At 42.8% G+C, this 14,028-nt stretch overlaps 3 non-coding genes across 3 annotated transcripts; 2 read left to right on the forward strand and 1 right to left on the reverse strand.

The window, feature by feature from the left end:
• The first annotated feature begins 10,783 nt into the window (after nucleotides 1-10,783).
• TRNAQ-CUG (transfer RNA glutamine (anticodon CUG)) lies at nucleotides 10,784-10,855 on the forward strand. Its single transcript has one exon. It is a non-coding gene; the product is annotated as a tRNA-Gln (tRNA).
• Nucleotides 10,856-11,495: 640 nt separating this feature from the next.
• On the forward strand, nucleotides 11,496-11,567 carry TRNAW-CCA (transfer RNA tryptophan (anticodon CCA)). Its single transcript has one exon. It is a non-coding gene; the product is annotated as a tRNA-Trp (tRNA).
• Nucleotides 11,568-13,292: 1,725 nt separating this feature from the next.
• TRNAQ-CUG (transfer RNA glutamine (anticodon CUG)) lies at nucleotides 13,293-13,371 on the reverse strand. Its single transcript has one exon. It is a non-coding gene; the product is annotated as a tRNA-Gln (tRNA).
• Between the last annotated feature and the right edge of the window lie 657 nt (nucleotides 13,372-14,028).

The raw sequence follows: 14,028 nt of genomic DNA on the forward strand, positions 1-14,028 counted from the left end.
ATAGAATATCAAGCTCTTCAAGTTTGCTTACTAATACGTACACAATAACTTAAGAATATATAAAAAATATTAAGGTTTTAATCCCAGAGGGTTGAGGCGCTGGCCTTCTGACCCCAACTTGGCAGGTTCGTTCCTTCCTCAGTCAAAAGACAGAATCAGTCAATACTGATCTGCATTTAGGGCAGTAGCCCAGGTGGCAGATTCCCTATCTGTTGTTTTCCTAGCCTTTTCTTAAATGATTTCATCAAAGAACTTGGAAATTTATTGAACATCTCCCTTGGTAAGTTATTCCAATTCCTAACTCCCCTTCCTATAAATGAATATTTGCCCCAATTTGTCTTCTTGAATTCCACCTTTATCTTCATATTGTGATCTTTCCTGCTTTTAAAGACGCCACTCAAACGTATTCGTGTACTAATGTCATTCCACGCCATCTCTCCGCTGACAGCTCGGAACATACCACTTAGTCGAGCAGCTCGTCTTCTTTCTCCCAATTCTTCCCAGCCCAAACATTGCAACATTTTTGTAACGCTACTCTTTTGTCGGAAATCACCCAGAACAAATCGAGATGCTTTTCTTTGGATTTTTTCTAGTTCTTGAATCAGGTAATCCTGGTGAGGGTCCCATACATTGGAACCATACTCTAGTTGGGGTCTTACCAGAGACTTATATGCCTTCTCCTTTACATCCTTACAACAACCCCTAAACACCCTCATAACCATGTGCAGAGATCTGTACCCTTTATTTGCAATCCCATTTATGTGATTACCCCAATGAAGAAGATCTTTCCTTATATTAAGACCTAGATACTTACAATGATCCCCAAAATGAACATTCACCCCATCAATGCAGTCATTAAAACTGAGAGGACTTTTCCTATTTGTGAAACTCACAAACTGACTTTTAACCCCGTTTATCAACATACCGTTGCCTGCTGTCCATCTCACAACAGTCCGGTGGTATTAGAAGGTGCTCAACAGTGGCGTATGCTGGTATCAAGACGTGGGCTACCACTAGACTTAGGTTACCCCTTCTCGTTAGTTAGTTTAGTTAATGTCAAGCCATAAGCGTTCTGAACTGCAGCCAATAGCCAATGGAGTAGCCTGCTGAGTTGTCAATGCTGTTTCATAAGCTAAAGCCCTGGCCTCTGCTACTGGCAATAATCAACACCTGATCAGTGGAAATGGTAGCCTCAGGTTTAGCAAATTTAAGTCCGCCTTTGTGGCTAAATGGATAGAATGCTTGCCTTTGGTCCGATGGGCCTAGTTCAATTCTCGGAATTAACCCCCTTATACTCTTAATTCCCCTGGCTTGGGGACTGGGTGTTTATGACGTCTTCGCCATTCATTTCATCCTCATTAGGTCACCACCAAGCCTATACAGGTGCCATGGACTATTATTATTATTATTATTATTATTATTATTATTAAAATGTTGAATTTTACAGCATTACTAGCAGTTTTACCCATCGTTCACTGTTTTATTAGCTTCTTCGGGAGATCAGTGGTGATGTCCGACCCATGATCACAGGTTCGATTCCAACCAACCAAAAAGAACGCTAAAGCTTAAAGATTGCATTTCATTTTAGCAGATCTATCTATAAAAAGAAAACTACATTACTCCTATAACAGCAGCCGTGCATTGTTTTCCTATGTCGTGTCCGCCCCAGTTTTGAGCTCAGGACTATCACTCTTCCGAGGATCGAACCTGTGATCGGGAACGTAGGAAGAATGGTGTCACCGAGACGTGTGTTAATATTATAGGGGAAAATATGAGTAAATATGCATATGAATGTGATGGCAGTGAGGCCATAGTAAAATGAATAATATTAAGAAGAGATTTAAGGTAAAAATAAGAACCATGAAGGTCTTGAAACATGAAAGCATACAGAATGTAAAAAGGTAACAAGTTGTGCAATTAGAAGAAATGTCTTGGTCGAGTTGGGGTGAGTCATGAAGCAGGAAACTGCACCCTGCTAAATGCGTAGTATGTCTTCTAGAAAAGGTGGATAGATGTTGAACGAAAAAGGGAGTTTTCGTTCTGGTTGGCTGTAGCCAGTTTCCATAGGAAAAAGAACTTCGATACGGTTCCAGAAGATGGGCGTATCGAGGAGAGTGTAAAAACCAGGGGGCACACCCTGGAAGGGGCTTTTTTTTTTTTTTTTTTTGGAAGTTTTCTACCGGGAGTGCGAGCGGAAGCTCTGCCAGTCAGGTCTTCGATAATAAGAATAATAACTCGTAAGTTGGACTATACCGCTGAGAGTCGACCATGCCAAGTCTTCGTTATTCAGTATTATTTGAGGTTGAGGAGAAGCTTGTAAATACTGTACAGTATATATATTCATCGGTCTGCAATTAAAAGTGGTATTTGGGAAGCTGTGGACTTCGATTCTCTTCACACGTAGCGGATCCCCCAGGCCCTATTAGAAGTAAACTCCCAAACCGCTCGGGGAGCAGTCTGACTTATCACTTCACGTCGTGAAAGTACCTGTGTCACGACACCTACAAGAATGTAGAAGCAAAAGAGAGTGAAATACCAACTCTCTGTTACCTGTCTGATTATGTCAGAAGTATGAGGTAAGGTATATACGATAAGGAACGCATGTGTCTATTGAGAATCTTCCTGAGAACTTCGAATCTTTGAGCTATCTCTCCTTCGTTAGGTGTCCGGACATTTCGTACCACGGATATTCCGTACCACTTGATATTTGAGGACATTTCGTACCACCTAGGTGGTTATCTATCTGCGAACTGTTTTCCTGTAATCCCAAAATATTTATGCCAGGGCAATTCGTACTTGATGTCAAATTGGAACTCCATCTCCACGCCAAGGGGCGTAATAAGCCTGACAGACACCTTTAGAAATCCGAAACAAAAGTAATTTACAAAATTTGCTGAAGAAAACTTCTATATTATTTTAATAATTTCCCTTTGCACTATACGTATCACTTGTCTAAGTAAGTATTATAATAAGAAAGTCGATTTTTGAAGTATAAATACTAATTAATTAAATTCGTATGCCTATTTCTAGCCGGGTGCAGTCCTTGTAAGGCAGACCCTCAGATGAGGGTGGGCAATTCGTACCACTGTAGGTATGTAGGTAACTGCGTGTTATTGTGGTTGAGGATACTGTTATGTGTGGTGCGTGACTTGCAGGGATGTTGGGGCCAGCACAAACACCCAGCCCTCGGGCCATTGGAATTAACCAATGAAGGTTAAAATCCCCGACCCGGCCGGGAATCGAACCCGGGACCCTCTGAACCAAAGGCCGTACGCTGGCCATTCAGCCAACGAGTCGGACAGTATAAATACTGAAACAAAACAATACAATAGGAATATGATGTGACCATTCACAACGTCACCTATAGTATGTCATGATACCCAGGAGATGAAATATGCCGTTTTCCGCGTCATTCTACGATAAAAACTGCCCAAGTTAGAATTTTTCCACCCGCTCCGGGATACGATTGACAGTATCCTGAGTCGCGCGACCCAACTCTAGTTGCTGGTAATTAGCAGCGAGGCGGTGCAAGAGCGCTTGTACTCGAAGTTTTCTCACTCCAACCACGAGCAAGACAGAAAGAGACGCGTTATCATGTGACAGAGAATCTAGGTCACTAGCCGAGCCCAGGGAGTATATCCAACGTGAGAAGAAACATTATACCCTTTTCCCCTCATTCATTCACCACTGCCAACTCATCGAGTTCAATTGTTTTTTCCCTGTTAATTTTTATAAATCGCAAGATACTCAACGGATAATCACGTGTAAACATTAATTCGAATCAGGGAATTTTACGCATAATTATGAGACCGAGAAGTGTTCTACTTAACTGAAAGTACAGTAGCTACGCCGTAACAAGGGCGCGTCTTAATGGCTAACAGATGTTGAGCCCCAACCGTGGCAGCGAACCGAAGGATTCCCCTAGTGCTCGTCATCATTCACCGACAGAGACAAAAGGACCCTTTTAAGATTGCTTGAGAATCTACGGAGCTATTTCAATAATATTTACTCAGTGAAAATGGGAATACAGGAGCTACAATTTGATATCCTGTTCGTCACTCTACGTTGCGTATTACCGGAGCATATTTTGGGAAGGGGTTGCATTTTTCCCCACTCTCAGCATCCGGACAGCTCGCCTATATAGTGAGGAGCTGAGAGGCAGACACTACCAGTTCATTTTCAGTGCAACGCCAGTTCGTTAGTAGTTCGTCGTGATTTGTGTGTGAGTCGTTTATGAAGAAATCATCCTGTAATTTGAGCAGTGTAATGCAGTGATTTATTAAAGTTTGTGGATATATGTGGAAATAACCACAATTTGAGCAAGCTGTTTGCGCGTACAGTGTGCCGCTAATTAATATAGTAGAAACGGTACGAAACCGTAATGACCGTTATCCGTGTGTCAAAGAGGTTGTGCATCGAGCCTCATATATGCCTAAACTGAGACGGCTCAATTAAAATAAATAGGCACATATCTAACTAAGTGCGTGGAGTGTGTGTACTCGATATAAATGGGAAACATAAAGAAAATGAATGAACGGCTGATTGTCGACATGATTGAGGGTAGTGCCACGTTAGATCGATCCCTAACGCAGTAGAGAGCTCGACTTACGTATGACTAAGTGCAATAGAGTACGCCTGAATTACTGTCGTGATACACGAGAATGCTAACCCAGTAGTGGCCTAACCAGTGACGTTTCTAGGTGAACCAGTGGAATTTCAGGGCCTAGAGTAACTGTCTGCTGTCTATAAAAAAAGATAGGTAAATGAGAAGGAAATAGTGTCGGGCTTCAGTGACATTACCGACATTGGGTTGGAATGCTCGTGCCATTGAGCAGATCCAATCATATATTTAATTTGTGAAGTGTAACATAGATTAACGCATTTACATGAGATAACTTCCCCTCATTTACATAAGGAGTCTACAAGAACGTCGGAGTGAACGAGACATCTAGCTGTCTGCCGAAATTTCGCCTGTGTAGCAGAGAACGTATGGAACGTCGCACGAGATTAAGCCATCATGTTCGTGACTTGCCAGTTGGTCATCAAAGGACTTCACATCGCTGATGACGTTATGAGAGCAGAGTAAATTCATGGCGTGCCCTCCTGTAATGCTGTGAACGTGGTATCCTGAAGGCTAAGTACATTTCCAAGTATTTATATCTTTGAATGTCGTTACCCATTGTAAATATAGAGTAAATTTGCATGTAGACGTAACGTAGATCGCTAATATGCCATTTCAGAGGGATAATAATAATAATTTCATTTTTATTTTTGGTCTTTTGTGGAATACTTTCATCATGGTTTGGGACGACCATATTTTACTTCCATTTTTTATATAAGAGTTTGATAATGCATGACGTAATTCTAAGGACCTTAGATTAATTACGTGTGAAGTGCTGTCAAGTAAAGAGGGCTTAATATTCTGTAAAAATGACTCCAGTTATCATCTTTACTATAGCAAATATGAGTCATCAAAGATATCTCAGTAATTGATCTTTTTTTTGTACTTCACAAGCTCTTAGGGAGTCCTCCTAACTAGTAATTAAGGCTGCTGAAACAACAGATGAAGACATGAAATTGGGGTATATATTGTTAAATTATTTAGCTCGTGAATGTATGAGATAATTTGGACCCGTGTGGCAGGGATTCCTTATTAAATAGCATTGTAGTCGAGTTACTGAGAGGCGGAACGTGATGGGTAGGCAGGCCGTAGCCCTAATGTAAATGGTGCAGTAAAGACGTAAAGTTTCCCTTGGAATCTGGTATTAATATGCGCGAAGTGGATACCGCACCACGAAGATGATGATTACGGCCGGATCTAGAGCCGATATTTAATGTACTGCCATTGTGGCCAGGAAAGAAAGAATGACATTATTGCCGTGAAGCAATTGTATGAGAATACCCAGTGTTCCGCTCTCTGGAAGTGTGTCATGGGCGGCTAACAGCTGGGAGATTTATGAGCCCATTCAGAGGGGCGAAGTAAAAGTGTTTTCTTCAGTAAAAGGGAACAGGATATAAGTAGCTGGTTTCTTTCCTCTCGGCACAGCGATTGCTTGCATCAATTTAAATATTGCGAACGTCGCATAGTTTCCGATGTGTATTAAAGGAAGGATCCCTCCAATTTATTTCTTAATTATTTACAGCGTGTAGGGAGTTCCAGGTTAGATATACCCCGTCTCAGAAGATCCTGCTTCATTCCAGGATACAGTGAAGGCTTCTACTCACTGCCACCAGCAGCAGATGATTTGTACCATCTGTGACTCATCGCGCGCGCGCGCGCGCGCGCGCGTGTGTGTGTGTGTGTGTGTGTGTGTGAAATGTATTTGTTCTTGTCCATTTCTTGCAGGAAGTGATATGATACTCTGTCTATGATGTCTGATATTCAAGTCGCTCTATGCTTGTCCACAGGTAGCAACGTTGTGTAAATAATGCCCTGATATATGTATTGATAGAAATCCTAATGAAATGATCGTGTTTATTACATTGCCTATTAAGCAATGATTAACTTAGGGAAATGTTGTGGTACGACTTTCAAAGGCTTGGGAGTGTACACATAAATAATCTTCGTATATTTCAGTTCATAAATGTTCGTAGGCCTATATCATAACCTGATATAGTTTGAATATCTTAATTCTCGGCAAATAAACAGGATTATAGCAGGGTATGTCCATACTGATTAAATTTGTGCGTAAAGTGATCAGTGTAAGTGTAGCGCGAATAATTCGAGAGGAAACGCCTCTCTAAGTCTGAGATAGTGTAAATAGTTCAAGAGGGAACGCCTCTTAAGTTTGAATAATTGAACGTATAATGAAGTGTAGAGAAAGACTACCGAACATTTAAACGTCAAGATCACCCTCAATATCATATGTAAAGTGCGTTGTATGGCATATCCATGTTAATAAGATGTGTTCCATTAGTATAGTAAAATTGTTATACAAGATATGGTTTCTCTTCTCATTAGTAATGAAATAGTGTTCCTCTCAGAATTAATATTTCCCTACTCTAGAAATGATTAGAAGATCACCGCCCCATCGGACGGTCCAGTCAGCCCGATAATGCAATACCGACTCAGCTAGCAAATCATTCTAGTAGGGGAAGGTGAGGCTTCGACAACCGGGCCGAGTTCGAAGCTCACCGGAGGTGCTCCATTCTAATATCATACTTATGAAACACGGTAACTTGTTTATGTTCAGTACAGGTACAATACATCGTGTTCTGGCGCAATTTGCCTGGCGAGCATAAGGATGGATAATATTACTATTATTGTGAACATTTATAAACTACTGCATTATTTCATTATCAAGTAAGTAAAATAAAATATTCTGTTGAACTGGCCGATATGGGCTTACAGGTCACGCGGAAACAGGAAAGTACTGAAAGGTGGAAGTAGCTAGGTCGCCGCGAATGACGGATCTTCTTCTTCTTCTACCGCTTCTTCCCACACCTTGTGGGGTCGCGGGTGCAAACTGTGTAGCACATGTGGATTTGGTCCTGTTTTACGGCCTGATGCCCTTCCTAACACCAACCCTATGTGGAAGGACGTAATCACTATTGCGTATTTCTATGGTGTTTGGTAGTGTAGTGTATTTTCTGATTATGATGAAGAGAATTTTGGGACAAACACAAATAACCGGTCCCCGAACCAGAAGAATCGAACCCGGACCCTCTGAACCGAAGGCCTCAACGCTGACCGTTCAGCTAAGGAGTCGGACCCGAGAATTACGAATAAGAGGTAAGAATTAACGTGTGCCAATCAGATCAGTTGCGCCCGACGGAAGGTTAACATCAGTAGTGGTCACAATGTGCGGAGGCTTCTGCGCCAGTAGTGGACAATGGATATACAAATGAATACATTCATTAGGATACTTCACACTCTTTCGAATGGTACGGAATGTCCTCTCCTAAATATTTTTAAGTCATTAGCTAACACTTCGCAGGTAATCAGGCGGTCAAGTGGTACGAAATGCCCGGTGGTACGAAATGTCTTAGAACCCCTTCGTTAGCAGTGGCGATATGACGGACCAAAGCCTAGCACACCTATCCTCTGGTCCCCGCACCTATCGTGTTTTCAGCAGCTAGACGTGCTGGAGAAAGACGCAGTGCCTGAGCTGCAATATCTTTCTCCGGTGCCTTGCACTCAGAAATGCGAGCGACGTTTTATCTCATTGCGTTCAAATTTTGTAAATGGAAAAATGTGTCAGATGCTTACATTATAATGTCCTTTAAATGTCCATAGTTCTTGTGAGGTTTACCGGGAGAGCTAGCCGTGCGGTTAGGGGCACGGCTGTAAGCTTGCATTCGGGAGATAGTGGGTTCGAATCCCATCCTGTCGGCAGCCCTGAAGATGGTTTTCCGTGGTTTCCAATTTTCACACCAGGCAAATGCTGGGGCTGTACCTTAATTAAGGCCACGGCCGCTTCCTTCCAACTCCTAGGCCTTTCCTATCCCATCGTCGCCATAAGACGTATCTGTGTCTGTGCGACGTAAAGCCACTAGCAAAAAAAATGTTTAGGGTTAGGGTTTCACCGATAGCCCTGGTATCCCTTAGTATACGCAACTGGTGCTCAAATACATCAGCCTCGTGTCGGTAGATTTACTGGCATATAAAAGAACTCCTGCGGGACTAAATTCCGGCACTTCGGCGTCACCGAAAATCGAAAAAGTAGTTGGTGGGACGTAATCGAACCTGCCAAGTTGGGGACGAACAATTTCTCGAGGTTTAAAAGTTATTTCAGTTTTCTTTTTCAGAAGCGTTATTTCCACGACTGCCATAGTTAATTGAAACGAGATTTCCACTTCCGGAGGTGCATATGGCCCTTGAGGTTCACTCAGCCTACACCACAAATGAGTACCAGGTTAATTCCTGGGGGCAAAGGCGGCCGGGTGTAGAGCTAGCCACTCTACTCCATTACGTGCCGAGGTTACAAGTGGTGGAACCAAGGGCCTTCATGGCCTGTACGGAGATGACTTTGCTTTTTGCCATAGTTAATTCATATCCTCGAGGTGGTGCAGCTTTTTCCAGACACACCCCAATGGAGGTGAGCTGCATGACGGCCCTCCTGCCAATCGCACATTTCTGACAGTACCAGGAATCGAGCTAATAGGGCTAAAATTACGCTAAATCTTACACTACCGAGGTGGGCTCGGCCATTGGTAACGCTACGCGTACTTTCTTCAGTCTACGCAATATCCGGCACAAATGAAAAGATAACTGAAAAGCCTTTATTTGAGATTAACAGGGGAATGGCTGATGCACTTCTGGGAATATGTTGTGGTCATGCAACTACATGGACTCATTTTGTGCTGCAAGGAGTCTTAACTGTGAATAAGATCACATAAATCGGTCTGAACAGATTTGTTTTTTGGTGATCAGTTTAGTTAGGTAAAAGGACAGACACTTCTGCTCGCTGTGTTTACTTTAAAAAATAAATAAATAAAGCAACGCCTGGACCAAAGATGGTATTAAGAATATGGATTGTTTGCGTGTTCTACGTGCGCGTCATGAAAATTCAAAAACTCATGGTGCGAGGCAATAAAAATCACCTTTCTTGAATATTAACAATAGTCGAGTTCGCTGTTCTTTTTCTTACTAATTGGACATTCATCCTTGCGGCTTATACTTTTCTTTCTTTCTTTCTTTCTTTCTTTCTTTCTTTCTTTCTTTCTTTCTTTCTTTCTCTGTTTACCTTCCATGGTTGGCTTTTCCCCCGGACGCATCGTGGGATCCCACCTGTACCGCCTTAAGGGCAGTGTCCTGAAGTGTGAGACTTAGGGTCGGGGGGATATAATCGGGAAGGAGGACCAGTACCTCTCCTAGGTGGCCTCGCCTGCTACGCTGATCTGGGGCCTCGTGGGGCGGTGGGGGGGGGGGAATGAGAAGAGGGAAGGAAGCACCCGTGGCCTTAAGTTAGGTACCATTCCGGCATTTGCCTGAAGGAGAAGTGGGAAACCACGGAAAACCACTTCGAGGATGGCTGAGTAGGGAATCGAACCCCCCTCTACACAACTGGCATTCCGATTAGCTGAAACCCCCGGAGGCGCGGGTTCGAGGGCTAGAACGGGGTCCACTCGAACTCGGGAGCTCAACTGAGAATAGGGGGAGGGGGTGTTCGACTCTCTCCTCAGCCATCCTCGAAGTGGTTTTTCGTGGTTTCCCACTTCTCCCCCAGGCAAATGCCACTGCCATTTCGTTCCCTCTTCCTTGTCTACCCATCCCAATCTTCCTGTCCCCTCACAAGGCCCCTGTTCAGCATAGCAGGTGAGGCCGCTTGGGCGAGGTATTGGTCCTCCTACTCGGTTGTATCCCCCGATCCAAAGTCTCACGCTCCAGAACACTGCCCTTGAGGTGGTAGAGGTGGGATCCCTCGTTGAGTCCGAGGGAAAACCAACCCTGGAGGGTAAACGGATTAAGAATGAAAAAAAAAAATCTTTCTCTTAATCGGGGGGGTTGCACCTAACCACACTAACCGCTACACCACGGAGGCGGACTGTTAGTAATTCGTAATAATAATTTGTAGTATTTCAACGTTTTGTGTATGGCACTTTTAGACTGTATATTGTTTCCTAATGAATTCAATTTAAATAATTTGTGTATTGGTAAATGACATTACTGGATGGAAAATACCAAGAAGGGTGCGTTAGTCAAGATGCCTTAGAATTACGACTAAGAATTAATTTTGAATTCAAAAAAGAAACGATATTTCCCTCAAGTTCTAAACACGATTTCACGTATCAGCGGGTAGAAACCGCTCAGGTCTATGAGCATTCACGCCGCTCAGCGTGTGGTCCCATGGTGTAATGGTTAGCACTCTGGACTCTGAATCCAGCGATCCGAGTTCAAATCTCGGTGGGACCTAGAATTTTTTCCGATGACTATTCGCGTCATGACGGGAGTATAATTAGTAGATAACAAGCTGTTAGGTACTGTGTAAGTGATGCGATCGTTTGATCGATATAAAACGCCTAACGAACAAGTTCGAATCCACACCTTTTCTTGAACATCCCTTGGCGAATTCTGGTGTCGGTGACCTGAAGCACCATGCAGCTGCACGCTGCCGGCATTGATCATTAACTTATGAATGAGATATCAAACGTAGAAATGAGAAAATTATTGTTTTTCATCACTTACTTTGTAATCTGTAACCGTCATTTTTAAAAAATATTAAATTCTCTTGTAAATTACGCGTAGTCATAGAAAGCTATTCAACAATAAATTAGCTTTCCCTAATAACTCGTTGTAGTAGATATTATAACGTAGGCAACGGGTGTGACGTATCTTTCACTTAAAATTTCTTGAAAATTAAAATATTTGTAGAATATCTCGGAACTTGTATTAAGGTTTTATTTTGTTATATCCTTTTCCTTTCCATTCACACCGCAAAATCCCTCCTCCCTTCTACACTTCGTTTCTTAATATATTAACAAAATCTAAGCTTCTATAGTTTTTACTTCACAGTTCTAATCTAAGTGCCGCTGTATCAAATTAGTACCCCAATGACTCCGTGGCGCAACGGTAGCGCGTCTGACTCCAGATCAGAAGGTTGCGTGTTCAAATCACGTCGGGGTCAAATATTTTAATTGAAAGATCATTTTTGTAATTGATAGTAGGCAACTTATTTTACACGTTTCCAACCCATGTTATTAATAATAGTGCCATATTACAATATAATTCAAATACAGCATTTGTTTCTAAGTCTGAAATATGGCAAAGGAAAAAGCAGTGTGCAATCCTCTGGCTACGGGAAGCACATTGGGAACGAAGGCTGGTATTGTGCGCAGTAATGAAGTGCAGACATTGAACAATGTTATTGCAGTCAGTAGCCTTGAAATGAAATGGTCGGTCTTGAAGTGTAATAAATTCCAACAGGTTACGTTGGATTCGTAGTAAGATCCAATTTATTTATGAGACATCAATCAAATTGTGAAGACGAGAGACCGTGTATGGGAACCGAAGAACAAGGTGAATCTAAGCCTTCAGCTGCAATAATGAGGTCAGAGTTAACCAGGTGGAAGTACTCAGTAGAACCACAGCACCGCTGTAAGTTATATGCTGTACGAATATAACCTAGTTTTCAATATATCTGAGGAGGTGTGTTAGTTGAATACTTCCTAACTTAAAATAAGCACGCAGAGAGACTGGTAGCAATTAGCACGGCTAGCTTTTGCTCAATGATGCGAAAAATGTTCGCTTTGACAAAACTTACGGCGCTATCGCCCAGAGGAAGGGAAGGGCATCGTTCCACATCGGCTGTACAATTTAAGCTCACCGAACGCGATAGCTAAGCGGTTCGGGTCACGAAGCAATAGTGTGCTGCTCACCCATATAGATGGAAACTCTATTACATCACGTTAACAATCCTTTGCACAGCAAGGCATCAAACCGAGAGCCTGAGCAATTGGATCAGTGAGGTTAGCCTAGTTAAACCATTGATTTATTAAAATCTGGGGGATCAAATCTGTGATGTGTTGAGTACTTTCACACCTATAATTAAACCGAACGTTTTAACCAGACAGAGTCTATTCCGAGAAACAAAAAGAAAGAAAAACCTCCAGCCTTGATAAGGAGAAAACAAAATAAAATGAGGTAATGAGACTGGTTTACATGATATAGTAGATATAGACGTAGTTTATTTGAGAAACAACCGTCGCACTCACTCGACTGTATGCGAGCTCGAAGAAAAATAGTACGTCGCATTAATTTTATTTTATTTTAGTTTATTACATTTAGAAAGTTTGGAAGAGTACGTAATCAAATTAAAATATGGTTGTCATATACTCTTTCTTTCTTTCTTTCTTTCTTTCTTTCTTAATCTGCTTACCCTCCAGGGTTGGCATTTCCCTCGGACTCAGCGAGGGATCCCACCTCTACCGTCTCAAGGGCAGTGTGCTGGAGCTTGAGACATTGGGTCGGGGGATGAAACTGGGAAGGATGACCAGTACCTCGCCCAGGCGGCCTCACCTGCTGTGCTGAACAGGGGCCTTGGTGGGGGATGGGATGATTGGAAGGGATAGACAAGGAAAAGGGAAGGAAGTGGCCGTGGCCTTAAGTTGGGTACGATCCCGGCATTTCCCTGGAGGAGAAGTGGGAAACCACGGAAAACCACTTCCAGGATGGCTGAGGTGTGAATCGAACCCACCTCTACTCACTTGACCTCTCGAGGCTGAGTGGACCCCGTCCCAGCCCTCTTATCACTTTTCAAATATCGTGGTAGAGCCGGGAATCGAACCCGGGCCTCCGGGGGTGGCAGCTAATCACACTAACTACTACACCACAGAGGCGGACTAAAAATTCTAGGTCCCACCGAGATTTGAACTCGGATCGCTGGATTCAGAGTCCAGAGTGCTAACCAGTAGGGCCTACACCATGGGACCACACGTTATCACACATACCGCCATATATAGGCCTATGTGCTTTTAAAAAAATAGTGATTAAATAACCAGAAATTAATGCACAAGGCATGGTGTAATACAGTACAAGCTGTACAAAGTGGAGATAAGGTGTTGCATCTTCCAGCAGCTATCAGTGTCAGTATTCATAGTGAGAGAAATGGAGCAAGAGGTAGGACCGTCGCGTGTAGTGAAGCAAAAAAGAGGAAAACCACTCAGAAGTGACTACAGCCAGTGAATGTGTTCAATAAACTAAGTGAACAGAATCCAGGTTTAGTCGTTTATTCGGAAGTTCAGATCTTCGCACTGTCGTCGTATGCGATGCGCAGCCCTGTACGTCCGAACACGAGACGTTGACGGGGTGGAGGTCGGTACTATACGCTCAGCGAATCAGAACTCTTTCTTTGGCGGAGGCGTGGACATACCATGTTTACATCAGGCTTAAACTCTCGTGAAAAGACATATACAAAGCTGAAATTGGAAAGTTTTTCCGTAATGCCACTAGGGCACAGGCCGCCAAGGATGCTGACAGAAGTTGTGTAATTATTATATTTTCTTTGCCAGATGTATTATTTCGTTGTTGTAGTGTTACTATCATAGGCAATCGCAGAATTACTTGAAGGGGGTGCAATTTCGGCAGTC

This window comes from Anabrus simplex, chromosome 1 (assembly GCF_040414725.1).
Source record: "Anabrus simplex isolate iqAnaSimp1 chromosome 1, ASM4041472v1, whole genome shotgun sequence".
NCBI classification, from domain to species: domain Eukaryota; kingdom Metazoa; phylum Arthropoda; class Insecta; order Orthoptera; family Tettigoniidae; genus Anabrus; species Anabrus simplex.